Source organism: Rhinichthys klamathensis, unplaced genomic scaffold, assembly GCF_029890125.1.
Source record: "Rhinichthys klamathensis goyatoka isolate OS25496 unplaced genomic scaffold, OSU_Roscu_1.1 h1tg000141l_1, whole genome shotgun sequence".
Lineage (NCBI taxonomy): Eukaryota > Metazoa > Chordata > Actinopteri > Cypriniformes > Leuciscidae > Rhinichthys > Rhinichthys klamathensis.
In genome coordinates, this window is record NW_026606676.1 from 74,477 (window position 1) to 101,054 (window position 26,578).

At 45.2% G+C, this 26,578-nt stretch overlaps 38 non-coding genes across 38 annotated transcripts; 24 read left to right on the plus strand and 14 right to left on the minus strand.

The window, feature by feature from the left end:
* Window positions 1–529: 529 nt before the first annotated feature.
* On the plus strand, window positions 530–644 carry LOC130090072 (U5 spliceosomal RNA). The gene has a single exon (XR_008807664.1). It is a non-coding gene; the product is annotated as a U5 spliceosomal RNA (small nuclear RNA).
* A 532-nt stretch (window positions 645–1,176) lies between these two features.
* Window positions 1,177–1,248, minus strand: trnad-guc (transfer RNA aspartic acid (anticodon GUC)). Its single transcript has one exon. It is a non-coding gene; the product is annotated as a tRNA-Asp (tRNA).
* Window positions 1,249–1,509: 261 nt separating this feature from the next.
* Window positions 1,510–1,624, plus strand: LOC130090087 (U5 spliceosomal RNA). The gene has a single exon (XR_008807679.1). It is a non-coding gene; the product is annotated as a U5 spliceosomal RNA (small nuclear RNA).
* A 2,280-nt stretch (window positions 1,625–3,904) lies between these two features.
* On the plus strand, window positions 3,905–4,019 carry LOC130090060 (U5 spliceosomal RNA). Its single transcript, XR_008807653.1, has one exon. It is a non-coding gene; the product is annotated as a U5 spliceosomal RNA (small nuclear RNA).
* Window positions 4,020–6,299: 2,280 nt separating this feature from the next.
* On the plus strand, window positions 6,300–6,414 carry LOC130090088 (U5 spliceosomal RNA). The gene has a single exon (XR_008807680.1). It is a non-coding gene; the product is annotated as a U5 spliceosomal RNA (small nuclear RNA).
* A 532-nt stretch (window positions 6,415–6,946) lies between these two features.
* Window positions 6,947–7,018, minus strand: trnad-guc (transfer RNA aspartic acid (anticodon GUC)). Its single transcript has one exon. It is a non-coding gene; the product is annotated as a tRNA-Asp (tRNA).
* A 261-nt stretch (window positions 7,019–7,279) lies between these two features.
* Window positions 7,280–7,394, plus strand: LOC130090083 (U5 spliceosomal RNA). The gene has a single exon (XR_008807675.1). It is a non-coding gene; the product is annotated as a U5 spliceosomal RNA (small nuclear RNA).
* A 532-nt stretch (window positions 7,395–7,926) lies between these two features.
* trnad-guc (transfer RNA aspartic acid (anticodon GUC)) lies at window positions 7,927–7,998 on the minus strand. The gene has a single exon. It is a non-coding gene; the product is annotated as a tRNA-Asp (tRNA).
* Window positions 7,999–8,259: 261 nt separating this feature from the next.
* On the plus strand, window positions 8,260–8,374 carry LOC130090039 (U5 spliceosomal RNA). The gene has a single exon (XR_008807632.1). It is a non-coding gene; the product is annotated as a U5 spliceosomal RNA (small nuclear RNA).
* An 865-nt stretch (window positions 8,375–9,239) lies between these two features.
* LOC130090090 (U5 spliceosomal RNA) lies at window positions 9,240–9,354 on the plus strand. Its single transcript, XR_008807681.1, has one exon. It is a non-coding gene; the product is annotated as a U5 spliceosomal RNA (small nuclear RNA).
* An 864-nt stretch (window positions 9,355–10,218) lies between these two features.
* On the plus strand, window positions 10,219–10,333 carry LOC130090095 (U5 spliceosomal RNA). The gene has a single exon (XR_008807686.1). It is a non-coding gene; the product is annotated as a U5 spliceosomal RNA (small nuclear RNA).
* Window positions 10,334–11,198: 865 nt separating this feature from the next.
* Window positions 11,199–11,313, plus strand: LOC130090091 (U5 spliceosomal RNA). Its single transcript, XR_008807682.1, has one exon. It is a non-coding gene; the product is annotated as a U5 spliceosomal RNA (small nuclear RNA).
* Window positions 11,314–12,178: 865 nt separating this feature from the next.
* Window positions 12,179–12,293, plus strand: LOC130090092 (U5 spliceosomal RNA). The gene has a single exon (XR_008807683.1). It is a non-coding gene; the product is annotated as a U5 spliceosomal RNA (small nuclear RNA).
* Window positions 12,294–12,825: 532 nt separating this feature from the next.
* trnad-guc (transfer RNA aspartic acid (anticodon GUC)) lies at window positions 12,826–12,897 on the minus strand. Its single transcript has one exon. It is a non-coding gene; the product is annotated as a tRNA-Asp (tRNA).
* Window positions 12,898–13,158: 261 nt separating this feature from the next.
* LOC130090038 (U5 spliceosomal RNA) lies at window positions 13,159–13,273 on the plus strand. The gene has a single exon (XR_008807631.1). It is a non-coding gene; the product is annotated as a U5 spliceosomal RNA (small nuclear RNA).
* Window positions 13,274–14,138: 865 nt separating this feature from the next.
* Window positions 14,139–14,253, plus strand: LOC130090093 (U5 spliceosomal RNA). The gene has a single exon (XR_008807684.1). It is a non-coding gene; the product is annotated as a U5 spliceosomal RNA (small nuclear RNA).
* Window positions 14,254–15,118: 865 nt separating this feature from the next.
* On the plus strand, window positions 15,119–15,233 carry LOC130090049 (U5 spliceosomal RNA). Its single transcript, XR_008807642.1, has one exon. It is a non-coding gene; the product is annotated as a U5 spliceosomal RNA (small nuclear RNA).
* Window positions 15,234–16,090: 857 nt separating this feature from the next.
* Window positions 16,091–16,205, plus strand: LOC130090052 (U5 spliceosomal RNA). Its single transcript, XR_008807645.1, has one exon. It is a non-coding gene; the product is annotated as a U5 spliceosomal RNA (small nuclear RNA).
* An 865-nt stretch (window positions 16,206–17,070) lies between these two features.
* LOC130090094 (U5 spliceosomal RNA) lies at window positions 17,071–17,185 on the plus strand. Its single transcript, XR_008807685.1, has one exon. It is a non-coding gene; the product is annotated as a U5 spliceosomal RNA (small nuclear RNA).
* Window positions 17,186–17,708: 523 nt separating this feature from the next.
* Window positions 17,709–17,780, minus strand: trnad-guc (transfer RNA aspartic acid (anticodon GUC)). The gene has a single exon. It is a non-coding gene; the product is annotated as a tRNA-Asp (tRNA).
* Window positions 17,781–18,041: 261 nt separating this feature from the next.
* LOC130090053 (U5 spliceosomal RNA) lies at window positions 18,042–18,156 on the plus strand. Its single transcript, XR_008807646.1, has one exon. It is a non-coding gene; the product is annotated as a U5 spliceosomal RNA (small nuclear RNA).
* Window positions 18,157–18,688: 532 nt separating this feature from the next.
* Window positions 18,689–18,760, minus strand: trnad-guc (transfer RNA aspartic acid (anticodon GUC)). The gene has a single exon. It is a non-coding gene; the product is annotated as a tRNA-Asp (tRNA).
* A 261-nt stretch (window positions 18,761–19,021) lies between these two features.
* LOC130090054 (U5 spliceosomal RNA) lies at window positions 19,022–19,136 on the plus strand. The gene has a single exon (XR_008807647.1). It is a non-coding gene; the product is annotated as a U5 spliceosomal RNA (small nuclear RNA).
* A 532-nt stretch (window positions 19,137–19,668) lies between these two features.
* trnad-guc (transfer RNA aspartic acid (anticodon GUC)) lies at window positions 19,669–19,740 on the minus strand. The gene has a single exon. It is a non-coding gene; the product is annotated as a tRNA-Asp (tRNA).
* Window positions 19,741–20,001: 261 nt separating this feature from the next.
* On the plus strand, window positions 20,002–20,116 carry LOC130090055 (U5 spliceosomal RNA). The gene has a single exon (XR_008807648.1). It is a non-coding gene; the product is annotated as a U5 spliceosomal RNA (small nuclear RNA).
* A 523-nt stretch (window positions 20,117–20,639) lies between these two features.
* On the minus strand, window positions 20,640–20,711 carry trnad-guc (transfer RNA aspartic acid (anticodon GUC)). Its single transcript has one exon. It is a non-coding gene; the product is annotated as a tRNA-Asp (tRNA).
* A 261-nt stretch (window positions 20,712–20,972) lies between these two features.
* On the plus strand, window positions 20,973–21,087 carry LOC130090056 (U5 spliceosomal RNA). The gene has a single exon (XR_008807649.1). It is a non-coding gene; the product is annotated as a U5 spliceosomal RNA (small nuclear RNA).
* A 532-nt stretch (window positions 21,088–21,619) lies between these two features.
* trnad-guc (transfer RNA aspartic acid (anticodon GUC)) lies at window positions 21,620–21,691 on the minus strand. Its single transcript has one exon. It is a non-coding gene; the product is annotated as a tRNA-Asp (tRNA).
* A 261-nt stretch (window positions 21,692–21,952) lies between these two features.
* Window positions 21,953–22,067, plus strand: LOC130090057 (U5 spliceosomal RNA). The gene has a single exon (XR_008807650.1). It is a non-coding gene; the product is annotated as a U5 spliceosomal RNA (small nuclear RNA).
* Window positions 22,068–22,599: 532 nt separating this feature from the next.
* On the minus strand, window positions 22,600–22,671 carry trnad-guc (transfer RNA aspartic acid (anticodon GUC)). Its single transcript has one exon. It is a non-coding gene; the product is annotated as a tRNA-Asp (tRNA).
* A 261-nt stretch (window positions 22,672–22,932) lies between these two features.
* Window positions 22,933–23,047, plus strand: LOC130090058 (U5 spliceosomal RNA). The gene has a single exon (XR_008807651.1). It is a non-coding gene; the product is annotated as a U5 spliceosomal RNA (small nuclear RNA).
* A 523-nt stretch (window positions 23,048–23,570) lies between these two features.
* On the minus strand, window positions 23,571–23,642 carry trnad-guc (transfer RNA aspartic acid (anticodon GUC)). Its single transcript has one exon. It is a non-coding gene; the product is annotated as a tRNA-Asp (tRNA).
* A 261-nt stretch (window positions 23,643–23,903) lies between these two features.
* Window positions 23,904–24,018, plus strand: LOC130090059 (U5 spliceosomal RNA). The gene has a single exon (XR_008807652.1). It is a non-coding gene; the product is annotated as a U5 spliceosomal RNA (small nuclear RNA).
* A 532-nt stretch (window positions 24,019–24,550) lies between these two features.
* On the minus strand, window positions 24,551–24,622 carry trnad-guc (transfer RNA aspartic acid (anticodon GUC)). The gene has a single exon. It is a non-coding gene; the product is annotated as a tRNA-Asp (tRNA).
* A 261-nt stretch (window positions 24,623–24,883) lies between these two features.
* Window positions 24,884–24,998, plus strand: LOC130090061 (U5 spliceosomal RNA). Its single transcript, XR_008807654.1, has one exon. It is a non-coding gene; the product is annotated as a U5 spliceosomal RNA (small nuclear RNA).
* Window positions 24,999–25,521: 523 nt separating this feature from the next.
* On the minus strand, window positions 25,522–25,593 carry trnad-guc (transfer RNA aspartic acid (anticodon GUC)). The gene has a single exon. It is a non-coding gene; the product is annotated as a tRNA-Asp (tRNA).
* A 261-nt stretch (window positions 25,594–25,854) lies between these two features.
* On the plus strand, window positions 25,855–25,969 carry LOC130090062 (U5 spliceosomal RNA). The gene has a single exon (XR_008807655.1). It is a non-coding gene; the product is annotated as a U5 spliceosomal RNA (small nuclear RNA).
* Window positions 25,970–26,501: 532 nt separating this feature from the next.
* Window positions 26,502–26,573, minus strand: trnad-guc (transfer RNA aspartic acid (anticodon GUC)). The gene has a single exon. It is a non-coding gene; the product is annotated as a tRNA-Asp (tRNA).
* Between the last annotated feature and the right edge of the window lie 5 nt (window positions 26,574–26,578).

Sequence of the window (26,578 nt, forward strand, 5' to 3'; positions counted from 1 at the left end):
ACAAAAACTCAGGCCAAACATGCATAAAACAACCTTTTACAAATCCATTGCAAACGCTTTCTTGAAAGTAAAATCTTTCAAATGGAATTAGCTAACCACCCTCAGGTGAGTCTTGAACGGCAGGTTGGCTTTATCAGCAGTTTCCACGGCAGAGCTTGAGCTCATACAAGGTGTCTGGCCGTGATAAAGAAGAAGCCTCCCCGTCGGGGAATCGAACCCCGGTCTTACGCGTGACAGGCGGAGATACTGTCCACTATACTAACGAGGACTGGTGGTTACAGCCGTGTCCCTGAGCGGTACGGCACTGTATGCTCAACCGTTGAGAAGTCACTTAATACTGGACATGCGGTCATCTGGTGATGGGGCAGATTCTTATTACATTTGCTCCTTCCTCTAATGGAAATGGCTGTATTATTGTTTTAACAAAAAAGACAAAAATCTGGGTGGGAGGAGCATGCACCAGACATTACCCTTGCTGAGCATGGTGGCATGTGTGTGGTAGCACATTGTCCCAACGTCTCATGGTTACAGCTCGAGTTTCTCTTCATTCACGCATAAATCTTTCGCCTTTTACTAAAGATTTCCGTGGAGGGGAACATTTGCGAGTTTCTGGTATTTTTGGATGCTCTGCTCACAGCAGAGCTGCATGCATTTGTTCAAAAACAGAGGACTTTTTGTGGCTTGCTCTGCAGAACCGCAGCAGGTTGGGCCAGCGTTCGAGAGTGGCCCAACGAATCGGCCGTTTTGTCCATGTCTGGAGCTGGGTGGTCGTCAAACCATCACCACTTTCCCAGTTCACAACTTCAAATCTTGGGTCAGCAGCATGATTGTAAGGTTTACCAATCACAAAAGGGTAGTGGTGGGAGATACAAAGCCTTTCAAAGCTTTCAACTGATTGCTTTGCAAATTGAATAACTGTTTCGACACACTCGGAAGGCCACCCCTGCTGGTCAGACTGAAAATGCAACAGTTGAAATGCCACAAAAACTCAGGCCAAACATGCATAAAACAACCTTTTACAAATCCATTGCAAACGCTTTCTTGAAAGTAAAATCTTTCAAATGGAATTAGCTAACCACCCTCAGGTGAGTCTTGAACGGCAGGTTGGCTTTATCAGCAGTTTCCACGGCAGAGCTTGAGCTCATACAAGGTGTCTGGCCGTGATAAAGAAGAAGCCTCCCCGTCGGGGAATCGAACCCCGGTCTTCCGCGTGACAGGCGGAGATACTGTCCACTATACTAACGAGGACTGGTGGTTACAGCCGTGTCCCTGAGCGGTACGGCACTGTATGCTCAACCGTTGAGAAGTCACTTAATACTGGACATGCGGTCATCTGGTGATGGGGCAGATTCTTATTACATTTGCTCCTTCCTCTAATGGAAATGGCTGTATTATTGTTTTAACAAAAAAGACAAAAATCTGGGTGGGAGGAGCATGCACCAGACATTACCCTTGCTGAGCATGGTGGCATGTGTGTGGTAGCACATTGTCCCAACGTCTCATGGTTACAGCTCGAGTTTCTCTTCATTCACGCATAAATCTTTCGCCTTTTACTAAAGATTTCCGTGGAGGGGAACATTTGCGAGTTACTGGTATTTTTGGATGCTCTGCTCACAGCAGAGCTGCATGCATTTGTTCAAAAACAGAGGACTTTTTGTGGCTTGCTCTGCAGAACCGCAGCAGGTTGGGCCAGCGTTCGAGAGTGGCCCAACGAATCGGCCGTTTTGTCCATGTCTGGAGCTGGGTGGTCGTCAAACCATCACCACTTTCCCAGTTCACAACTTCAAATCTTGGGTCAGCAGCATGATTGTAAGGTTTACCAATCACAAAAGGGTAGTGGTGGGAGATACAAAGCCTTTCAAAGCTTTCAACTGATTGCTTTGCAAATTGAATAACTGTTTCGACACACTCGGAAGGCCACCCCTGCTGGTCAGACTGAAAATGCAACAGTTGAAATGCCACAAAAACTCAGGCCAAACATGCATAAAACAACCTTTTACAAATCCATTGCAAACGCTTTCTTGAAAGTAAAATCTTTCAAATGGAATTAGCTAACCACCCTCAGGTGAGTCTTGAACGGCAGGTTGGCTTTATCAGCAGTTTCCACGGCAGAGCTTGAGCTCATACAAGGTGTCTGGCCGTGATAAAGAAGAAGCCTCCCCGTCGGGGAATCGAACCCCGGTCTTCCGCGTGACACACTCAAAAAAATGATATGTTGGCTTTACTTAACTTTTTTTTGTTAACAGGTTCCACCGGTTCCACATAACTATGTTTCGTTAAACAAACATAATATGTTCATGTAACTTCAACATCATGGAATTTGGTCATTTTAAGCGACCCAATTAAACTCTGAGCTAATAAGTTAATTCAGTGAATAATTGAGTGATGATTGAGCATTATTGAAGACACCTGATGTTAACAAGCAGAATCTCTGAAGGAGAAAACTGGAATGTTTAAGTCACCATTATGGAGATAAGTATTTGTTTTAGTTGGGCTCTTGACCATTAACTTAATAACTTTAGATTTTGTTTGGTTGCTGTACATGAGTTATAACAGCCGGATGAACAACAAACAAAGGTCATCTGATGGTATTGGTTGTGTTTTAACATAATAATTATTTCACAATCATTTGACCTGAGTCACTGAACTTATATTAAACCGAATCTCTGAGTTAAGTTTACCTTATGGATAATAACAGCACTGTCATTGTAGAACATACTATTTTTAGATTTTTCAATGAAATTCAAATGACCAAATCAAGAAATAAAAAAGAAACTTCCTAAAAAATATTCAGAGTAGGCACACACAGACATCAAGAATCAGCATATGAATCTCAGCAATGGTGACAAACAGATCATAAGCTCATTATTTATTCATGCAGCAATGCATGATGGGAGCCATGAATGAGTTTTGATTGGTGGCACCCAGAATGCACTACAACATGCTTTATAATTGTCACCATTGGTGAGATTTACAGGCTGATTCTTGATGTCTGTGTGTGTCTACTGAAAATATTTTTTAGGAAATATCTTTTTTATTTATTGATTTGATCATTTGAATTTCATTGAAAAGTAAAAAAAAAATAGTATGCTCTACAATGACAGTGCTGTTATTATCCATAAGGTTAACTTAACTCAGAAATTCGGTTTAATATAAGTTCAGTGACTCTGATTGAAATGATTATGAAATAATGATTATGTTAAAACACAACCAATACCATCAGATGACCTTTGTTTATTGTTCATCCAGCTGTTATAACTCATGTACAGCAACCAAACAAAATCTAAAGTTAATAAGTTAATGGTCAAGAGCCCAACTAAAACAAATACTTATCTCCATAATGGTGACTTAAACATTCCGGTTTTCTCATTCAGAGATTCTGCTTGTTAACATCAGGTGTCTTCAATAATGCTCAATCATCACTCAATTATTCACTTAATTAACTCATTAGCTCAGAGTTTAATTGGGTCGCTTAAAATGACCAAATTCCATGATGTTGAAGTTACATGAACATATTATGTTTGTTTAACGAAACATAGTTATGTGGAACCGGTGGAACCTGTTTACAAAAAAAAGTTAAGTAAAGCCAACATATCATTTTTTTGAGTGCAGGCGGAGATACTGTCCACTATACTAACGAGGACTGGTGGTTACAGACGTGTCCCTAAGCGGTACGGCACTGTATGCTCAACCGTTGAGAAGTCACTTAATACTGGACATGCGGTCATCTGGTGATGGGGCAGATTCTTATTACATTTGCTCCTTCCTCTAATGGAAATGGCTGTATTATTGTTTTAACAAAAAAGACAAAAATCTGGGTGGGAGGAGCATGCACCAGACATTACCCTTGCTGAGCATGGTGGCATGTGTGTGGTAGCACATTGTCCCAACGTCTCATGGTTACAGCTCGAGTTTCTCTTCATTCACGCATAAATCTTTCGCCTTTTACTAAAGATTTCCGTGGAGAGGAACATTTGCGAGTTACTGGTATTTTTGGATGCTCTGCTCACAGCAGAGCTGCATGCATTTGTTCAAAAACAGAGGACTTTTTGTGGCTTGCTCTGCAGAACCGCAGCAGGTTGGGCCAGCGTTCGAGAGTGGCCCAACGAATCGGCCGTTTTGTCCATGTCTGGAGCTGGGTGGTCGTCAAACCATCACCACTTTCCCAGTTCACAACTTCAAATCTTGGGTCAGCAGCATGATTGTAAGGTTTACCAATCACAAAAGGGTAGTGGTGGGAGATACAAAGCCTTTCAAAGCTTTCAACTGATTGCTTTGCAAATTGATTAACTGTTTCGACGCATTCGGAAGGCCACCCCTGCTGGTCAGACTGAAAATGCAACAGTTGAAATGCCACAAAAACTCAGGCCAAACATGCATAAAACAACCTTTTACAAATCCATTGCAAACGCTTTCTTGAAAGTAAAATCTTTCAAATGGAATTAGCTAACCACCCTCAGGTGAGTCTTGAACGGCAGGTTGGCTTTATCAGCAGTTTCCACGGCAGAGCTTGAGCTCATACAAGGTGTCTGGCCGTGATAAAGAAGAAGCCTCCCCGTCGGGGAATCGAACCCCGGTCTTCCGCGTGACACACTCAAAAAAATGATATGTTGGCTTTACTTAACTTTTTTTTGTTAACAGGTTCCACCGGTGCCACATAACTATGTTTCGTTAAACAAACATAATATGTTCATGTAACTTCAACATCATGGAATTTGGTCATTTTAAGCGACCCAATTAAACTCTGAGCTAATAAGTTAATTCAGTGAATAATTGAGTGATGATTGAGCATTATTGAAGACACCTGATGTTAACAAGCAGAATCTCTGAAGGAGAAAACTGGAATGTTTAAGTCACCATTATGGAGATAAGTATTTGTTTTAGTTGGGCTCTTGACCATTAACTTAATAACTTTAGATTTTGTTTGGTTGCTGTACATGAGTTATAACAGCCGGATGAACAACAAACAAAGGTCATCTGATGGTATTGGTTGTGTTTTAACATAATAATTATTTCACAATCATTTGACCTGAGTCACTGAACTTATATTAAACCGAATATCTGAGTTAAGTTTACCTTATGGATAATAACAGCACTGTCATTGTAGAACATACTATTTTTAGATTTTTCAATGAAATTCAAATGACCAAATCAAGAAATAAAAAAGAAACTTCCTAAAAAATATTCAGAGTAGGCACACACAGACATCAAGAATCAGCATATGAATCTCAGCAATGGTGACAAACAGATCATAAGCTCATTATTTATTCATGCAGCAATGCATGATGGGAGCCATGAATGAGTTTTGATTGGTGGCACCCAGAATGCACTACAACATGCTTTATAATTGTCACCATTGGTGAGATTTACAGGCTGATTCTTGATGTCTGTGTGTGTCTACTGAAAATATTTTTTAGGAAATATCTTTTTTATTTATTGATTTGATCATTTGAATTTCATTGAAAAGTAAAAAAAAAATAGTATGCTCTACAATGACAGTGCTGTTATTATCCATAAGGTTAACTTAACTCAGAAATTCGGTTTAATATAAGTTCAGTGACTCTGATTGAAATGATTATGAAATAATGATTATGTTAAAACACAACCAATACCATCAGATGACCTTTGTTTATTGTTCATCCAGCTGTTATAACTCATGTACAGCAACCAAACAAAATCTAAAGTTAATAAGTTAATGGTCAAGAGCCCAACTAAAACAAATACTTATCTCCATAATGGTGACTTAAACATTCCGGTTTTCTCATTCAGAGATTCTGCTTGTTAACATCAGGTGTCTTCAATAATGCTCAATCATCACTCAATTATTCACTTAATTAACTCATTAGCTCAGAGTTTAATTGGGTCGCTTAAAATGACCAAATTCCATGATGTTGAAGTTACATGAACATATTATGTTTGTTTAACGAAACATAGTTATGTGGAACCGGTGGAACCTGTTTACAAAAAAAAGTTAAGTAAAGCCAACATATCATTTTTTTGAGTGCAGGCGGAGATACTGTCCACTATACTAACGAGGACTGGTGGTTACAGACGTGTCCCTGAGCGGTACGGCACTGTATGCTCAACCGTTGAGAAGTCACTTAATACTGGACATGCGGTCATCTGGTGATGGGGCAGATTCTTATTACATTTGCTCCTTCCTCTAATGGAAATGGCTGTATTATTGTTTTAACAAAAAAGACAAAAATCTGGGTGGGAGGAGCATGCACCAGACATTACCCTTGCTGAGCATGGTGGCATGTGTGTGGTAGCACATTGTCCCAACGTCTCATGGTTACAGCTCGAGTTTCTCTTCATTCACGCATAAATCTTTCGCCTTTTACTAAAGATTTCCGTGGAGGGGAACATTTGCGAGTTACTGGTATTTTTGGATGCTCTGCTCACAGCAGAGCTGCATGCATTTGTTCAAAAACAGAGGACTTTTTGTGGCTTGCTCTGCAGAACCGCAGCAGGTTGGGCCAGCGTTCGAGAGTGGCCCAACGAATCGGCCGTTTTGTCCATGTCTGGAGCTGGGTGGTCGTCAAACCATCACCACTTTCCCAGTTCACAACTTCAAATCTTGGGTCAGCAGCATGATTGTAAGGTTTACTAATCACAAAAGGGTAGTGGTGGGAGATACAAAGCCTTTCAAAGCTTTCAACTGATTGCTTTGCAAATTGATTGACTGTTTCGACGCATTCGGAAGGACAACCCTGCTGGTCAGACTGAAAATGCAACAGTTGAAATGCCACAAAAACTCAGGCCAAACATGCATAAAACAACCTTTTACAAATCCATTGCAAACGCTTTCTTGAAAGTAAAATCTTTCAAATGGAATTAGCTAACCACCCTCAGGTGAGTCTTGAACGGCAGGTTGGCTTTATCAGCAGTTTCCACGGCAGAGCTTGAGCTCATACAAGGTGTCTGGCCGTGATAAAGAAGAAGCCTCCCCGTCGGGGAATCGAACCCCGGTCTTCCGCGTGACAGGCGGAGATACTGTCCACTATACTAACGAGGACTGGTGGTTACAGCCGTGTCCCTGAGCGGTACGGCACTGTATGCTCAACCGTTGAGAAGTCACTTAATACTGGACATGCGGTCATCTGGTGATGGGGCAGATTCTTATTACATTTGCTCCTTCCTCTAATGGAAATGGCTGTATTATTGTTTTAACAAAAAAGACAAAAATCTGGGTGGGAGGAGCATGCACCAGACATTACCCTTGCTGAGCATGGTGGCATGTGTGTGGTAGCACATTGTCCCAACGTCTCATGGTTACAGCTCGAGTTTCTCTTCATTCACGCATAAATCTTTCGCCTTTTACTAAAGATTTCCGTGGAGGGGAACATTTGCGAGTTTCTGGTATTTTTGGATGCTCTGCTCACAGCAGAGCTGCATGCATTTGTTCAAAAACAGATGACTTTTTGTGGCTTGCTCTGCAGAACCGCAGCAGGTTGGGCCAGCGTTCGAGAGTGGCCCAACGAATCGGCCGTTTTGTCCATGTCTGGAGCTGGGTGGTCGTCAAACCATCACCACTTTCCCAGTTCACAACTTCAAATCTTGGGTCAGCAGCATGATTGTAAGGTTTACCAATCACAAAAGGGTAGTGGTGGGAGATACAAAGCCTTTCAAAGCTTTCAACTGATTGCTTTGCAAATTGAATAACTGTTTCGACACACTCGGAAGGCCACCCCTGCTGGTCAGACTGAAAATGCAACAGTTGAAATGCCACAAAAACTCAGGCCAAACATGCATAAAACAACCTTTTACAAATCCATTGCAAACGCTTTCTTGAAAGTAAAATCTTTCAAATGGAATTAGCTAACCACCCTCAGGTGAGTCTTGAACGGCAGGTTGGCTTTATCAGCAGTTTCCACGGCAGAGCTTGAGCTCATACAAGGTGTCTGGCCGTGATAAAGAAGAAGCCTCCCCGTCGGGGAATCGAACCCCGGTCTTCCGCGTGACAGGCGGAGATACTGTCCACTATACTAACGAGGACTGGTGGTTACAGCCGTGTCCCTGAGCGGTACGGCACTGTATGCTCAACCGTTGAGAAGTCACTTAATACTGGACATGCGGTCATCTGGTGATGGGGCAGATTCTTATTACATTTGCTCCTTCCTCTAATGGAAATGGCTGTATTATTGTTTTAACAAAAAAGACAAATATCTGGGTGGGAGGAGCATGCACCAGACATTACCCTTGCTGAGCATGGTGGCATGTGTGTGGTAGCACATTGTCCCAACGTCTCATGGTTACAGCTCGATTTTCTCTTCATTCACGCATAAATCTTTCGCCTTTTACTAAAGATTTCCGTGGAGGGGAACATTTGCGAGTTTCTGGTATTTTTGGATGCTCTGCTCACAGCAGAGCTGCATGCATTTGTTCAAAAACAGAGGACTTTTTGTGGCTTGCTCTGCAGAACCGCAGCAGGTTGGGCCAGCGTTCGAGAGTGGCCCAACGAATCGGCCGTTTTGTCCATGTCTGGAGCTGGGTGGTCGTCAAACCATCACCACTTTCCCAGTTCACAACTTCAAATCTTGGGTCAGCAGCATGATTGTAAGGTTTACCAATCACAAAAGGGTAGTGGTGGGAGATACAAAGCCTTTCAAAGCTTTCAACTGATTGCTTTGCAAATTGAATAACTGTTTCGACACACTCGGAAGGCCACCCCTGCTGGTCAGACTGAAAATGCAACAGTTGAAATGCCACAAAAACTCAGGCCAAACATGCATAAAACAACCTTTTACAAATCCATTGCAAACGCTTTCTTGAAAGTAAAATCTTTCAAATGGAATTAGCTAACCACCCTCAGGTGAGTCTTGAACGGCAGGTTGGCTTTATCAGCAGTTTCCACGGCAGAGCTTGAGCTCATACAAGGTGTCTGGCCGTGATAAAGAAGAAGCCTCCCCGTCGGGGAATCAAACCCCGGTCTTCCGCGTGACAGGCGGAGATACTGTCCACTATACTAACGAGGACTGGTGGTTACAGACGTGTCCCTGAGCGGTACGGCACTGTATGCTCAACCGTTGAGAAGTCACTTAATACTGGACATGCGGTCATCTGGTGATGGGGCAGATTCTTATTACATTTGCTCCTTCCTCTAATGGAAATGGCTGTATTATTGTTTTAACAAAAAAGACAAAAATCTGGGTGGGAGGAGCATGCACCAGACATTACCCTTGCTGAGCATGGTGGCATGTGTGTGGTAGCACATTGTCCCAACGTCTCATGGTTACAGCTCGAGTTTCTCTTCATTCACGCATAAATCTTTCGCCTTTTACTAAAGATTTCCGTGGAGGGGAACATTTGCGAGTTACTGGTATTTTTGGATGCTCTGCTCACAGCAGAGCTGCATGCATTTGTTCAAAAACAGAGGACTTTTTGTGGCTTGCTCTGCAGAACCGCAGCAGGTTGGGCCAGCGTTCGAGAGTGGCCCAACGAATCGGCCGTTTTGTCCATGTCTGGAGCTGGGTGGTCGTCAAACCATCACCACTTTCCCAGTTCACAACTTCAAATCTTGGGTCAGCAGCATGATTGTAAGGTTTACCAATCACAAAAGGGTAGTGGTGGGAGATACAAAGCCTTTCAAAGCTTTCAACTGATTGCTTTGCAAATTGATTAACTGTTTCGACGCATTCGGAAGGACAACCCTGCTGGTCAGACTGAAAATGCAACAGTTGAAATGCCACAAAAACTCAGGCCAAACATGCATAAAACAACCTTTTACAAATCCATTGCAAACGCTTTCTTGAAAGTAAAATCTTTCAAATGGAATTAGCTAACCACCCTCAGGTGAGTCTTGAACGGCAGGTTGGCTTTATCAGCAGTTTCCACGGCAGAGCTTGAGCTCATACAAGGTGTCTGGCCGTGATAAAGAAGAAGCCTCCCGTCGGGGAATCGAACCCCGGTCTTCCGCGTGACAGGCGGAGATACTGTCCACTATACTAACGAGGACTGGTGGTTACAGCCGTGTCCCTGAGCGGTACGGCACTGTATGCACAACCGTTGAGAAGTCACTTAATACTGGACATGCGGTCATCTGGTGATGGGGCAGATTCTTATTACATTTGCTCCTTCCTCTAATGGAAATGGCTGTATTATTGTTTTAACAAAAAAGACAAAAATCTGGGTGGGAGGAGCATGCACCAGACATTACCCTTGCTGAGCATGGTGGCATGTGTATGGTAGCACATTGTCCCAACGTCTCATGGTTACAGCTCGAGTTTCTCTTCATTCACGCATAAATCTTTCGCCTTTTACTAAAGATTTCCGTGGAGGGGAACATTTGCGAGTTTCTGGTATTTTTGGATGCTCTGCTCACAGCAGAGCTGCATGCATTTGTTCAAAAACAGAGGACTTTTTGTGGCTTGCTCTGCAGAACCGCAGCAGGTTGGGCCAGCGTTCGAGAGTGGCCCAACGAATCGGCCGTTTTGTCCATGTCTGGAGCTGGGTGGTCGTCAAACCATCACCACTTTCCCAGTTCACAACTTCAAATCTTGGGTCAGCAGCATGATTGTAAGGTTTACCAATCACAAAAGGGTAGTGGTGGGAGATACAAAGCCTTTCAAAGCTTTCAACTGATTGCTTTGCAAATTGAATAACTGTTTCGACACACTCGGAAGGCCACCCCTGCTGGTCAGACTGAAAATGCAACAGTTGAAATGCCACAAAAACTCAGGCCAAACATGCATAAAACAACCTTTTACAAATCCATTGCAAACGCTTTCTTGAAAGTAAAATCTTTCAAATGGAATTAGCTAACCACCCTCAGGTGAGTCTTGAACGGCAGGTTGGCTTTATCAGCAGTTTCCACGGCAGAGCTTGAGCTCATACAAGGTGTCTGGCCGTGATAAAGAAGAAGCCTCCCCATCGGGGAATCGAACCCCGGTCTTCCGCGTGACAGGCGGAGATACTGTCCACTATACTAACGAAGACTGGTGGTTACAGACGTGTCCCTGAGCGGTACGGCACTGTATGCTCAACCGTTGAGAAGTCACTTAATACTGGACATGCGGTCATCTGGTGATGGGGCAGATTCTTATTACATTTGCTCCTTCCTCTAATGGAAATGGCTGTATTATTGTTTTAACAAAAAAGACAAAAATCTGGGTGGGAGGAGCATGCACCAGACATTACCCTTGCTGAGCATGGTGGCATGTGTGTGGTAGCACATTGTCCCAACGTCTCATGGTTACAGCTCGAGTTTCTCTTCATTCACGCATAAATCTTTCGCCTTTTACTAAAGATTTCCGTGGAGGGGAACATTTGCGAGTTACTGGTATTTTTGGATGCTCTGCTCACAGCAGAGCTGCATGCATTTGTTCAAAAACAGAGGACTTTTTGTGGCTTGCTCTGCAGAACCGCAGCAGGTTGGGCCAGCGTTCGAGAGTGGCCCAACGAATCGGCCGTTTTGTCCATGTCTGGAGCTGGGTGGTCGTCAAACCATCACCACTTTCCCAGTTCACAACTTCAAATCTTGGGTCAGCAGCATGATTGTAAGGTTTACCAATCACAAAAGGGTAGTGGTGGGAGATACAAAGCCTTTCAAAGCTTTCAACTGATTGCTTTGCAAATTGATTAACTGTTTCGACGCATTCGGAAGGCCACCCCTGCTGGTCAGACTGAAAATGCAACAGTTGAAATGCCACAAAAACTCAGGCCAAACATGCATAAAACAACCTTTTACAAATCCATTGCAAACGCTTTCTTGAAAGTAAAATCTTTCAAATGGAATTAGCTAACCACCCTCAGGTGAGTCTTGAATGGCAGGTTGGCTTTATCAGCAGTTTCCACGGCAGAGCTTGAGCTCATACAAGGTGTCTGGCCGTGATAAAGAAGAAGCCTCCCCGTCGGGGAATCGAACCCTGGTCTTCCGCGTGACAGGCGGAGATACTGTCCACTATACTAACGAGGACTGGTGGTTACAGCCGTGTCCCTGAGCGGTACGGCACTGTATGCTCAACCGTTGAGAAGTCACTTAATACTGGACATGCGGTCATCTGGTGATGGGGCAGATTCTTATTACATTTGCTCCTTCCTCTAATGGAAATGGCTGTATTATTGTTTTAACAAAAAAGACAAAAATCTGGGTGGGAGGAGCATGCACCAGACATTACCCTTGCTGAGCATGGTGGCATGTGTGTGGTAGCACATTGTCCCAACGTCTCATGGTTACAGCTCGAGTTTCTCTTCATTCACGCATAAATCTTTCGCCTTTTACTAAAGATTTCCGTGGAGGGGAACATTTGCGAGTTACTGGTATTTTTGGATGCTCTGCTCACAGCAGAGCTGCATACATTTGTTCAAAAACAGAGGACTTTTTGTGGCTTGCTCTGCAGAACCGCAGCAGGTTGGGCCAGCGTTCGAGAGTGGCCCAACGAATCGGCCGTTTTGTCCATGTCTGGAGCTGGGTGGTCGTCAAACCATCACCACTTTCCCAGTTCACAACTTCAAATCTTGGGTCAGCAGCATGATTGTAAGGTTTACCAATCACAAAAGGGTAGTGGTGGGAGATACAAAGCCTTTCAAAGCTTTCAACTGATTGCTTTGCAAATTGATTAACTGTTTCGACGCATTCGGAAGGACAACCCTGCTGGTCAGACTGAAAATGCAACAGTTGAAATGCCACAAAAACTCAGGCCAAACATGCATAAAACAACCTTTTACAAATCCATTGCAAACGCTTTCTTGAAAGTAAAATCTTTCAAATGGAATTAGCTAACCACCCTCAGGTGAGTCTTGAACGGCAGGTTGGCTTTATCAGCAGTTTCCACGGCAGAGCTTGAGCTCATACAAGGTGTCTGGCCGTGATAAAGAAGAAGCCTCCCCGTCGGGGAATCGAACCCCGGTCTTCCGCGTGACAGGCGGAGATACTGTCCACTATACTAACGAGGACTGGTGGTTACAGCCGTGTCCCTGAGCGGTACGGCACTGTATGCACAACCGTTGAGAAGTCACTTAATACTGGACATGCGGTCATCTGGTGATGGGGCAGATTCTTATTACATTTGCTCCTTCCTCTAATGGAAATGGCTGTATTATTGTTTTAACAAAAAAGACAAAAATCTGGGTGGGAGGAGCATGCACCAGACATTACCCTTGCTGAGCATGGTGGCATGTGTATGGTAGCACATTGTCCCAACGTCTCATGGTTACAGCTCGAGTTTCTCTTCATTCACGCATAAATCTTTCGCCTTTTACTAAAGATTTCCGTGGAGGGGAACATTTGCGAGTTTCTGGTATTTTTGGATGCTCTGCTCACAGCAGAGCTGCATGCATTTGTTCAAAAACAGAGGACTTTTTGTGGCTTGCTCTGCAGAACCGCAGCAGGTTGGGCCAGCGTTCGAGAGTGGCCCAACGAATCGGCCGTTTTGTCCATGTCTGGAGCTGGGTGGTCGTCAAACCATCACCACTTTCCCAGTTCACAACTTCAAATCTTGGGTCAGCAGCATGATTGTAAGGTTTACCAATCACAAAAGGGTAGTGGTGGGAGATACAAAGCCTTTCAAAGCTTTCAACTGATTGCTTTGCAAATTGAATAACTGTTTCGACACACTCGGAAGGCCACCCCTGCTGGTCAGACTGAAAATGCAACAGTTGAAATGCCACAAAAACTCAGGCCAAACATGCATAAAACAACCTTTTACAAATCCATTGCAAACGCTTTCTTGAAAGTAAAATCTTTCAAATGGAATTAGCAAACCACCCTCAGGTGAGTCTTGAACGGCAGGTTGGCTTTATCAGCAGTTTCCACGGCAGAGCTTGAGCTCATACAAGGTGTCTGGCCGTGATAAAGAAGAAGCCTCCCCGTCGGGGAATCGAACCCCGGTCTTCCGCGTGACAGGCGGAGATACTGTCCACTATACTAACGAAGACTGGTGGTTACAGACGTGTCCCTGAGCGGTACGGCACTGTATGCTCAACCGTTGAGAAGTCACTTAATACTGGACATGCGGTCATCTGGTGATGGGGCAGATTCTTATTACATTTGCTCCTTCCTCTAATGGAAATGGCTGTATTATTGTTTTAACAAAAAAGACAAAAATCTGGGTGGGAGGAGCATGCACCAGACATTACCCTTGCTGAGCATGGTGGCATGTGTGTGGTAGCACATTGTCCCAACGTCTCATGGTTACAGCTCGAGTTTCTCTTCATTCACGCATAAATCTTTCGCCTTTTACTAAAGATTTCCGTGGAGGGGAACATTTGCGAGTTACTGGTATTTTTGGATGCTCTGCTCACAGCAGAGCTGCATGCATTTGTTCAAAAACAGAGGACTTTTTGTGGCTTGCTCTGCAGAACCGCAGCAGGTTGGGCCAGCGTTCGAGAGTGGCCCAACGAATCGGCCGTTTTGTCCATGTCTGGAGCTGGGTGGTCGTCAAACCATCACCACTTTCCCAGTTCACAACTTCAAATCTTGGGTCAGCAGCATGATTGTAAGGTTTACCAATCACAAAAGGGTAGTGGTGGGAGATACAAAGCCTTTCAAAGCTTTCAACTGATTGCTTTGCAAATTGATTAACTGTTTCGACGCATTCGGAAGGCCACCCCTGCTGGTCAGACTGAAAATGCAACAGTTGAAATGCCACAAAAACTCAGGCCAAACATGCATAAAACAACCTTTTACAAATCCATTGCAAACGCTTTCTTGAAAGTAAAATCTTTCAAATGGAATTAGCTAACCACCCTCAGGTGAGTCTTGAATGGCAGGTTGGCTTTATCAGCAGTTTCCACGGCAGAGCTTGAGCTCATACAAGGTGTCTGGCCGTGATAAAGAAGAAGCCTCCCCGTCGGGGAATCGAACCCTGGTCTTCCGCGTGACAGGCGGAGATACTGTCCACTATACTAACGAGGACTGGTGGTTACAACCGTGTCCCTGAGCGGTACGGCACTGTATGCTCAACCGTTGAGAAGTCACTTAATACTGGACATGCGGTCATCTGGTGATGGGGCAGATTCTTATTACATTTGCTCCTTCCTCTAATGGAAATGGCTGTATTATTGTTTTAACAAAAAAGACAAAAATCTGGGTGGGAGGAGCATGCACCAGACATTACCCTTGCTGAGCATGGTGGCATGTGTGTGGTAGCACATTGTCCCAACGTCTCATGGTTACAGCTCGAGTTTCTCTTCATTCACGCATAAATCTTTCGCCTTTTACTAAAGATTTCCGTGGAGGGGAACATTTGCGAGTTTCTGGTATTTTTGGATGCTCTGCTCACAGCAGAGCTGCATGCATTTGTTCAAAAACAGAGGACTTTTTGTGGCTTGCTCTGCAGAACCGCAGCAGGTTGGGCCAGCGTTCGAGAGTGGCCCAACGAATCGGCCGTTTTGTCCATGTCTGGAGCTGGGTGGTCGTCAAACCATCACCACTTTCCCAGTTCACAACTTCAAATCTTGGGTCAGCAGCATGATTGTAAGGTTTACCAATCACAAAAGGGTAGTGGTGGGAGATACAAAGCCTTTCAACTGATTGCTTTGCAAATTGAATAACTGTTTCGACACACTCGGAAGGCCACCCCTGCTGGTCAGACTGAAAATGCAACAGTTGAAATGCCACAAAAACTCAGGCCAAACATGCATAAAACAACCTTTTACAAATCCATTGCAAACGCTTTCTTGAAAGTAAAATCTTTCAAATGGAATTAGCTAACCACCCTCAGGTGAGTCTTGAACGGCAGGTTGGCTTTATCAGCAGTTTCCACGGCAGAGCTTGAGCTCATACAAGGTGTCTGGCCGTGATAAAGAAGAAGCCTCCCCGTCATGGGAATCGAACCCCGGTCTTCCGCGTGACAGGCGGAGATACTGTCCACTATACTAACGAGGACTGGTGGTTACAGCCGTGTCCCTGAGCGGTACGGCACTGTATGCTCAACCGTTGAGAAGTCACTTAATACTGGACATGCGGTCATCTGGTGATGGGGCAGATTCTTATTACATTTGCTCCTTCCTCTAATGGAAATGGCTGTATTATTGTTTTAACAAAAAAGACAAAAATCTGGGTGGGAGGAGCATGCACCAGACATTACCCTTGCTGAGCATGGTGGCATGTGTGTGCTAGCTCATTGTCCCAACGTCTCATGGTTACAGCTCGAGTTTCTCTTCATTCACGCATAAATCTTTCGCCTTTTACTAAAGATTTCCGTGGAGGGGAACATTTGCGAGTTTCTGGTATTTTTGGATGCTCTGCTCACAGCAGAGCTGCATGCATTTGTTCAAAAACAGAGGACTTTTTGTGGCTTGCTCTGCAGAACCGCAGCAGGTTGGGCCAGCGTTCGAGAGTGGCCCAACGAATCGGCCGTTTTGTCCATGTCTGGAGCTGGGTGGTCGTCAAACCATCACCACTTTCCCAGTTCACAACTTCAAATCTTGGGTCAGCAGCATGATTGTAAGGTTTACCAATCACAAAAGGGTAGTGGTGGGAGATACAAAGCCTTTCAAAGCTTTCAACTGATTGCTTTGCAAATTGAATAACTGTTTCGACACACTCGGAAGGCCACCCCTGCTGGTCAGACTGAAAATGCAACAGTTGAAATGCCACAAAAACTCAGGCCAAACATGCATAAAACAACCTTTTACAAATCCATTGCAAACGCTTTCTTGAAAGTAAAATCTTTCAAATGGAATTAGCTAACCACCCTCAGGTGAGTCTTGAACGGCAGGTTGGCTTTATCAGCAGTTTCCACGGCAGAGCTTGAGCTCATACAAGGTGTCTGGCCGTGATAAAGAAGAAGCCTCCCCATCGGGGAATCGAACCCCGGTCTTCCGCGTGACAGGCGGAGATACTGTCCACTATACTAACGAAGACTGGTGGTTACAGACGTGTCCCTGAGCGGTACGGCACTGTATGCTCAACCGTTGAGAAGTCACTTAATACTGGACATGCGGTCATCTGGTGATGGGGCAGATTCTTATTACATTTGCTCCTTCCTCTAATGGAAATGGCTGTATTATTGTTTTAACAAAAAAGACAAAAATCTGGGTGGGAGGAGCATGCACCAGACATTACCCTTGCTGAGCATGGTGGCATGTGTGTGGTAGCACATTGTCCCAACGTCTCATGGTTACAGCTCGAGTTTCTCTTCATTCACGCATAAATCTTTCGCCTTTTACTAAAGATTTCCGTGGAGGGGAACATTTGCGAGTTACTGGTATTTTTGGATGCTCTGCTCACAGCAGAGCTGCATGCATTTGTTCAAAAACAGAGGACTTTTTGTGGCTTGCTCTGCAGAACCGCAGCAGGTTGGGCCAGCGTTCGAGAGTGGCCCAACGAATCGGCCGTTTTGTCCATGTCTGGAGCTGGGTGGTCGTCAAACCATCACCACTTTCCCAGTTCACAACTTCAAATCTTGGGTCAGCAGCATGATTGTAAGGTTTACCAATCACAAAAGGGTAGTGGTGGGAGATACAAAGCCTTTCAACTGATTGCTTTGCAAATTGAATAACTGTTTCGACACACTCGGAAGGCCACCCCTGCTGGTCAGACTGAAAATGCAACAGTTGAAATGCCACAAAAACTCAGGCCAAACATGCATAAAACAACCTTTTACAAATCCATTGCAAACGCTTTCTTGAAAGTAAAATCTTTCAAATGGAATTAGCTAACCACCCTCAGGTGAGTCTTGAACGGCAGGTTGGCTTTATCAGCAGTTTCCACGGCAGAGCTTGAGCTCATACAAGGTGTCTGGCCGTGATAAAGAAGAAGCCTCCCCGTCGGGGAATCGAACCCCGGTCTTCCGCGTGACAGGCGGAGATACTGTCCACTATACTAACGAGGACTGGTGGTTACAGCCGTGTCCCTGAGCGGTACGGCACTGTATGCTCAACCGTTGAGAAGTCACTTAATACTGGACATGCGGTCATCTGGTGATGGGGCAGATTCTTATTACATTTGCTCCTTCCTCTAATGGAAATGGCTGTATTATTGTTTTAACAAAAAAGACAAAAATCTGGGTGGGAGGAGCATGCACCAGACATTACCCTTGCTGAGCATGGTGGCATGTGTGTGCTAGCACATTGTCCCAACGTCTCATGGTTACAGCTCGAGTTTCTCTTCATTCACGCATAAATCTTTCGCCTTTTACTAAAGATTTCCGTGGAGGGGAACATTTGCGAGTTTCTGGTATTTTTGGATGCTCTGCTCACAGCAGAGCTGCATGCATTTGTTCAAAAACAGAGGACTTTTTGTGGCTTGCTCTGCAGAACCGCAGCAGGTTGGGCCAGCGTTCGAGAGTGGCCCAACGAATCGGCCGTTTTGTCCATGTCTGGAGCTGGGTGGTCGTCAAACCATCACCACTTTCCCAGTTCACAACTTCAAATCTTGGGTCAGCAGCATGATTGTAAGGTTTACCAATCACAAAAGGGTAGTGGTGGGAGATACAAAGCCTTTCAAAGCTTTCAACTGATTGCTTTGCAAATTGAATAACTGTTTCGACACACTCGGAAGGCCACCCCTGCTGGTCAGACTGAAAATGCAACAGTTGAAATGCCACAAAAACTCAGGCCAAACATGCATAAAACAACCTTTTACAAATCCATTGCAAACGCTTTCTTGAAAGTAAAATCTTTCAAATGGAATTAGCTAACCACCCTCAGGTGAGTCTTGAACGGCAGGTTGGCTTTATCAGCAGTTTCCACGGCAGAGCTTGAGCTCATACAAGGTGTCTGGCCGTGATAAAGAAGAAGCCTCCCCGTCGGGGAATCGAACCCCGGTCTTCCGCGTGACAGGCGGAGATACTGTCCACTATACTAACGAGGACTGGTGGTTACAGCCGTGTCCCTGAGCGGTACGGCACTGTATGCTCAACCGTTGAGAAGTCACTTAATACTGGACATGCGGTCATCTGGTGATGGGGCAGATTCTTATTACATTTGCTCCTTCCTCTAATGGAAATGGCTGTATTATTGTTTTAACAAAAAAGACAAAAATCTGGGTGGGAGGAGCATGCACCAGACATTACCCTTGCTGAGCATGGTGGCATGTGTGTGCTAGCACATTGTCCCAACGTCTCATGGTTACAGCTCGAGTTTCTCTTCATTCACGCATAAATCTTTCGCCTTTTACTAAAGATTTCCGTGGAGGGGAACATTTGCGAGTTTCTGGTATTTTTGGATGCTCTGCTCACAGCAGAGCTGCATGCATTTGTTCAAAAACAGAGGACTTTTTGTGGCTTGCTCTGCAGAACCGCAGCAGGTTGGGCCAGCGTTCGAGAGTGGCCCAACGAATCGGCCGTTTTGTCCATGTCTGGAGCTGGGTGGTCGTCAAACCATCACCACTTTCCCAGTTCACAACTTCAAATCTTGGGTCAGCAGCATGATTGTAAGGTTTACCAATCACAAAAGGGTAGTGGTGGGAGATACAAAGCCTTTCAAAGCTTTCAACTGATTGCTTTGCAAATTGATTAACTGTTTCGACGCATTCGGAAGGCCACCCCTGCTGGTCAGACTGAAAATGCAACAGTTGAAATGCCACAAAAACTCAGGCCAAACATGCATAAAACAACCTTTTACAAATCCATTGCAAACGCTTTCTTGAAAGTAAAATCTTTCAAATGGAATTAGCTAACCACCCTCAGGTGAGTCTTGAACGGCAGGTTGGCTTTATCAGCAGTTTCCACGGCAGAGCTTGAGCTCATACAAGGTGTCTGGCCGTGATAAAGAAGAAGCCTCCCCGTCGGGGAATCGAACCCCGGTCTTCCGCGTGACAGGCGGAGATACTGTCCACTATACTAACGAGGACTGGTGGTTACAGCCGTGTCCCTGAGCGGTACGGCACTGTATGCTCAACCGTTGAGAAGTCACTTAATACTGGACATGCGGTCATCTGGTGATGGGGCAGATTCTTATTACATTTGCTCCTTCCTCTAATGGAAATGGCTGTATTATTGTTTTAACAAAAAAGACAAAAATCTGGGTGGGAGGAGCATGCACCAGACATTACCCTTGCTGAGCATGGTGGCATGTGTGTGGTAGCACATTGTCCCAACGTCTCATGGTTACAGCTCGAGTTTCTCTTCATTCACGCATAAATCTTTCGCCTTTTACTAAAGATTTCCGTGGAGGGGAACATTTGCGAGTTTCTGGTATTTTTGGATGCTCTGCTCACAGCAGAGCTGCATGCATTTGTTCAAAAACAGAGGACTTTTTGTGGCTTGCTCTGCAGAACCGCAGCAGGTTGGGCCAGCGTTCGAGAGTGGCCCAACGAATCGGCCGTTTTGTCCATGTCTGGAGCTGGGTGGTCGTCAAACCATCACCACTTTCCCAGTTCACAACTTCAAATCTTGGGTCAGCAGCATGATTGTAAGGTTTACCAATCACAAAAGGGTAGTGGTGGGAGATACAAAGCCTTTCAACTGATTGCTTTGCAAATTGAATAACTGTTTCGACACACTCGGAAGGCCACCCCTGCTGGTCAGACTGAAAATGCAACAGTTGAAATGCCACAAAAACTCAGGCCAAACATGCATAAAACAACCTTTTACAAATCCATTGCAAACGCTTTCTTGAAAGTAAAATCTTTCAAATGGAATTAGCTAACCACCCTCAGGTGAGTCTTGAACGGCAGGTTGGCTTTATCAGCAGTTTCCACGGCAGAGCTTGAGCTCATACAAGGTGTCTGGCCGTGATAAAGAAGAAGCCTCCCCGTCGGGGAATCGAACCCCGGTCTTCCGCGTGACAGGCGGAGATACTGTCCACTATACTAACGAGGACTGGTGGTTACAGCCGTGTCCCTGAGCGGTACGGCACTGTATGCTCAACCGTTGAGAAGTCACTTAATACTGGACATGCGGTCATCTGGTGATGGGGCAGATTCTTATTACATTTGCTCCTTCCTCTAATGGAAATGGCTGTATTATTGTTTTAACAAAAAAGACAAAAATCTGGGTGGAAGGAGCATGCACCAGACATTACCCTTGCTGAGCATGGTGGCATGTGTGTGCTAGCACATTGTCCCAACGTCTCATGGTTACAGCTCGAGTTTCTCTTCATTCACGCATAAATCTTTCGCCTTTTACTAAAGATTTCCGTGGAGGGGAACATTTGCGAGTTTCTGGTATTTTTGGATGCTCTGCTCACAGCAGAGCTGCATGCATTTGTTCAAAAACAGAGGACTTTTTGTGGCTTGCTCTGCGGAACCGCAGCAGGTTGGGCCAGCGTTCGAGAGTGGCCCAACGAATCGGCCGTTTTGTCCATGTCTGGAGCTGGGTGGTCGTCAAACCATCACCACTTTCCCAGTTCACAACTTCAAATCTTGGGTCAGCAGCATGATTGTAAGGTTTACCAATCACAAAAGGGTAGTGGTGGGAGATACAAAGCCTTTCAAAGCTTTCAACTGATTGCTTTGCAAATTGAATAACTGTTTCGACACACTCGGAAGGCCACCCCTGCTGGTCAGACTGAAAATGCAACAGTTGAAATGCCACAAAAACTCAGGCCAAACATGCATAAAACAACCTTTTACAAATCCATTGCAAACGCTTTCTTGAAAGTAAAATCTTTCAAATGGAATTAGCTAACCACCCTCAGGTGAGTCTTGAACGGCAGGTTGGCTTTATCAGCAGTTTCCACGGCAGAGCTTGAGCTCATACAAGGTGTCTGGCCGTGATAAAGAAGAAGCCTCCCCGTCGGGGAATCGAACCCCGGTCTTCCGCGTGACAGGCGGAGATACTGTCCACTATACTAACGAGGACTGGTGGTTACAGCCGTGTCCCTGAGCGGTACGGCACTGTATGCTCAACCGTTGAGAAGTCACTTAATACTGGACATGCGGTCATCTGGTGATGGGGCAGATTCTTATTACATTTGCTCCTTCCTCTAATGGAAATGGCTGTATTATTGTTTTAACAAAAAAGACAAAAATCTGGGTGGGAGGAGCATGCACCAGACATTACCCTTGCTGAGCATGGTGGCATGTGTGTGGTAGCACATTGTCCCAACGTCTCATGGTTACAGCTCGAGTTTCTCTTCATTCACGCATAAATCTTTCGCCTTTTACTAAAGATTTCCGTGGAGGGGAACATTTGCGAGTTTCTGGTATTTTTGGATGCTCTGCTCACAGCAGAGCTGCATGCATTTGTTCAAAAACAGAGGACTTTTTGTGGCTTGCTCTGCAGAACCGCAGCAGGTTGGGCCAGCGTTCGAGAGTGGCCCAACGAATCGGCCGTTTTGTCCATGTCTGGAGCTGGGTGGTCGTCAAACCATCACCACTTTCCCAGTTCACAACTTCAAATCTTGGGTCAGCAGCATGATTGTAAGGTTTACCAATCACAAAAGGGTAGTGGTGGGAGATACAAAGCCTTTCAAAGCTTTCAACTGATTGCTTTGCAAATTGAATAACTGTTTCGACACACTCGGAAGGCCGACCCTGCTGGTCAGACTGAAAATGCAACAGTTGAAATGCCACAAAAACTCAGGCCAAACATGCATAAAACAACCTTTTACAAATCCATTGCAAACGCTTTCTTGAAAGTAAAATCTTTCAAATGGAATTAGCTAACCACCCTCAGGTGAGTCTTGAACGGCAGGTTGGCTTTATCAGCAGTTTCCACGGCAGAGCTTGAGCTCATACAAGGTGTCTGGCCGTGATAAAGAAGAAGCCTCCCCGTCGGGGAATCGAACCCCGGTCTTCCGCGTGACAGGCGGAGATACTGTCCACTATACTAACGAGGACTGGTGGTTACAGCCGTGTCCCTGAGCGGTACGGCACTGTATGCTCAACCGTTGAGAAGTCACTTAATACTGGACATGCGGTCATCTGGTGATGGGGCAGATTCTTATTACATTTGCTCCTTCCTCTAATGGAAATGGCTGTATTATTGTTTTAACAAAAAAGACAAAAATCTGGGTGGGAGGAGCATGCACCAGACATTACCCTTGCTGAGCATGGTGGCATGTGTGTGGTAGCACATTGTCCCAACGTCTCATGGTTACAGCTCGAGTTTCTCTTCATTCACGCATAAATCTTTCGCCTTTTACTAAAGATTTCCGTGGAGGGGAACATTTGCGAGTTTCTGGTATTTTTGGATGCTCTGCTCACAGCAGAGCTGCATGCATTTGTTCAAAAACAGAGGACTTTTTGTGGCTTGCTCTGCAGAACCGCAGCAGGTTGGGCCAGCGTTCGAGAGTGGCCCAACGAATCGGCCGTTTTGTCCATGTCTGGAGCTGGGTGGTCGTCAAACCATCACCACTTTCCCAGTTCACAACTTCAAATCTTGGGTCAGCAGCATGATTGTAAGGTTTACCAATCACAAAAGGGTAGTGGTGGGAGATACAAAGCCTTTCAACTGATTGCTTTGCAAATTGAATAACTGTTTCGACACACTCGGAAGGCCACCCCTGCTGGTCAGACTGAAAATGCAACAGTTGAAATGCCACAAAAACTCAGGCCAAACATGCATAAAACAACCTTTTACAAATCCATTGCAAACGCTTTCTTGAAAGTAAAATCTTTCAAATGGAATTAGCTAACCACCCTCAGGTGAGTCTTGAACGGCAGGTTGGCTTTATCAGCAGTTTCCACGGCAGAGCTTGAGCTCATACAAGGTGTCTGGCCGTGATAAAGAAGAAGCCTCCCCGTCGGGGAATCGAACCCCGGTCTTCCGCGTGACAGGCGGAGATACTGTCCACTATACTAACGAGGACTGGTGGTTACAGCCGTGTCCCTGAGCGGTACGGCACTGTATGCTCAACCGTTGAGAAGTCACTTAATACTGGACATGCGGTCATCTGGTGATGGGGCAGATTCTTATTACATTTGCTCCTTCCTCTAATGGAAATGGCTGTATTATTGTTTTAACAAAAAAGACAAAAATCTGGGTGGGAGGAGCATGCACCAGACATTACCCTTGCTGAGCATGGTGGCATGTGTGTGCTAGCACATTGTCCCAACGTCTCATGGTTACAGCTCGAGTTTCTCTTCATTCACGCATAAATCTTTCGCCTTTTACTAAAGATTTCCGTGGAGGGGAACATTTGCGAGTTTCTGGTATTTTTGGATGCTCTGCTCACAGCAGAGCTGCATGCATTTGTTCAAAAACAGAGGACTTTTTGTGGCTTGCTCTGCAGAACCGCAGCAGGTTGGGCCAGCGTTCGAGAGTGGCCCAACGAATCGGCCGTTTTGTCCATGTCTGGAGCTGGGTGGTCGTCAAACCATCACCACTTTCCCAGTTCACAACTTCAAATCTTGGGTCAGCAGCATGATTGTAAGGTTTACCAATCACAAAAGGGTAGTGGTGGGAGATACAAAGCCTTTCAAAGCTTTCAACTGATTGCTTTGCAAATTGAATAACTGTTTCGACACACTCGGAAGGCCACCCCTGCTGGTCAGACTGAAAATGCAACAGTTGAAATGCCACAAAAACTCAGGCCAAACATGCATAAAACAACCTTTTACAAATCCATTGCAAACGCTTTCTTGAAAGTAAAATCTTTCAAATGGAATTAGCTAACCACCCTCAGGTGAGTCTTGAACGGCAGGTTGGCTTTATCAGCAGTTTCCACGGCAGAGCTTGAGCTCATACAAGGTGTCTGGCCGTGATAAAGAAGAAGCCTCCCCGTCGGGGAATCGAACCCCGGTCTTCCGCGTGACAGGCGGAGATACTGTCCACTATACTAACGAGGACTGGTGGTTACAGCCGTGTCCCTGAGCGGTACGGCACTGTATGCTCAACCGTTGAGAAGTCACTTAATACTGGACATGCGGTCATCTGGTGATGGGGCAGATTCTTATTACATTTGCTCCTTCCTCTAATGGAAATGGCTGTATTATTGTTTTAACAAAAAAGACAAAAATCTGGGTGGGAGGAGCATGCACCAGACATTACCCTTGCTGAGCATGGTGGCATGTGTGTGGTAGCACATTGTCCCAACGTCTCATGGTTACAGCTCGAGTTTCTCTTCATTCACGCATAAATCTTTCGCCTTTTACTAAAGATTTCCGTGGAGGGGAACATTTGCGAGTTTCTGGTATTTTTGGATGCTCTGCTCACAGCAGAGCTGCATGCATTTGTTCAAAAACAGAGGACTTTTTGTGGCTTGCTCTGCAGAACCGCAGCAGGTTGGGCCAGCGTTCGAGAGTGGCCCAACGAATCGGCCGTTTTGTCCATGTCTGGAGCTGGGTGGTCGTCAAACCATCACCACTTTCCCAGTTCACAACTTCAAATCTTGGGTCAGCAGCATGATTGTAAGGTTTACCAATCACAAAAGGGTAGTGGTGGGAGATACAAAGCCTTTCAACTGATTGCTTTGCAAATTGAATAACTGTTTCGACACACTCGGAAGGCCACCCCTGCTGGTCAGACTGAAAATGCAACAGTTGAAATGCCACAAAAACTCAGGCCAAACATGCATAAAACAACCTTTTACAAATCCATTGCAAACGCTTTCTTGAAAGTAAAATCTTTCAAATGGAATTAGCTAACCACCCTCAGGTGAGTCTTGAACGGCAGGTTGGCTTTATCAGCAGTTTCCACGGCAGAGCTTGAGCTCATACAAGGTGTCTGGCCGTGATAAAGAAGAAGCCTCCCCGTCGGGGAATCGAACCCCGGTCTTCCGCGTGACAGGCGGAGATACTGTCCACTATACTAACGAGGACTGGTGGTTACAGCCGTGTCCCTGAGCGGTACGGCACTGTATGCTCAACCGTTGAGAAGTCACTTAATACTGGACATGCGGTCATCTGGTGATGGGGCAGATTCTTATTACATTTGCTCCTTCCTCTAATGGAAATGGCTGTATTATTGTTTTAACAAAAAAGACAAAAATCTGGGTGGAAGGAGCATGCACCAGACATTACCCTTGCTGAGCATGGTGGCATGTGTGTGCTAGCACATTGTCCCAACGTCTCATGGTTACAGCTCGAGTTTCTCTTCATTCACGCATAAATCTTTCGCCTTTTACTAAAGATTTCCGTGGAGGGGAACATTTGCGAGTTTCTGGTATTTTTGGATGCTCTGCTCACAGCAGAGCTGCATGCATTTGTTCAAAAACAGAGGACTTTTTGTGGCTTGCTCTGCGGAACCGCAGCAGGTTGGGCCAGCGTTCGAGAGTGGCCCAACGAATCGGCCGTTTTGTCCATGTCTGGAGCTGGGTGGTCGTCAAACCATCACCACTTTCCCAGTTCACAACTTCAAATCTTGGGTCAGCAGCATGATTGTAAGGTTTACCAATCACAAAAGGGTAGTGGTGGGAGATACAAAGCCTTTCAAAGCTTTCAACTGATTGCTTTGCAAATTGAATAACTGTTTCGACACACTCGGAAGGCCACCCCTGCTGGTCAGACTGAAAATGCAACAGTTGAAATGCCACAAAAACTCAGGCCAAACATGCATAAAACAACCTTTTACAAATCCATTGCAAACGCTTTCTTGAAAGTAAAATCTTTCAAATGGAATTAGCTAACCACCCTCAGGTGAGTCTTGAACGGCAGGTTGGCTTTATCAGCAGTTTCCACGGCAGAGCTTGAGCTCATACAAGGTGTCTGGCCGTGATAAAGAAGAAGCCTCCCCGTCGGGGAATCGAACCCCGGTCTTCCGCGTGACAGGCGGAGATACTGTCCACTATACTAACGAGGACTGGT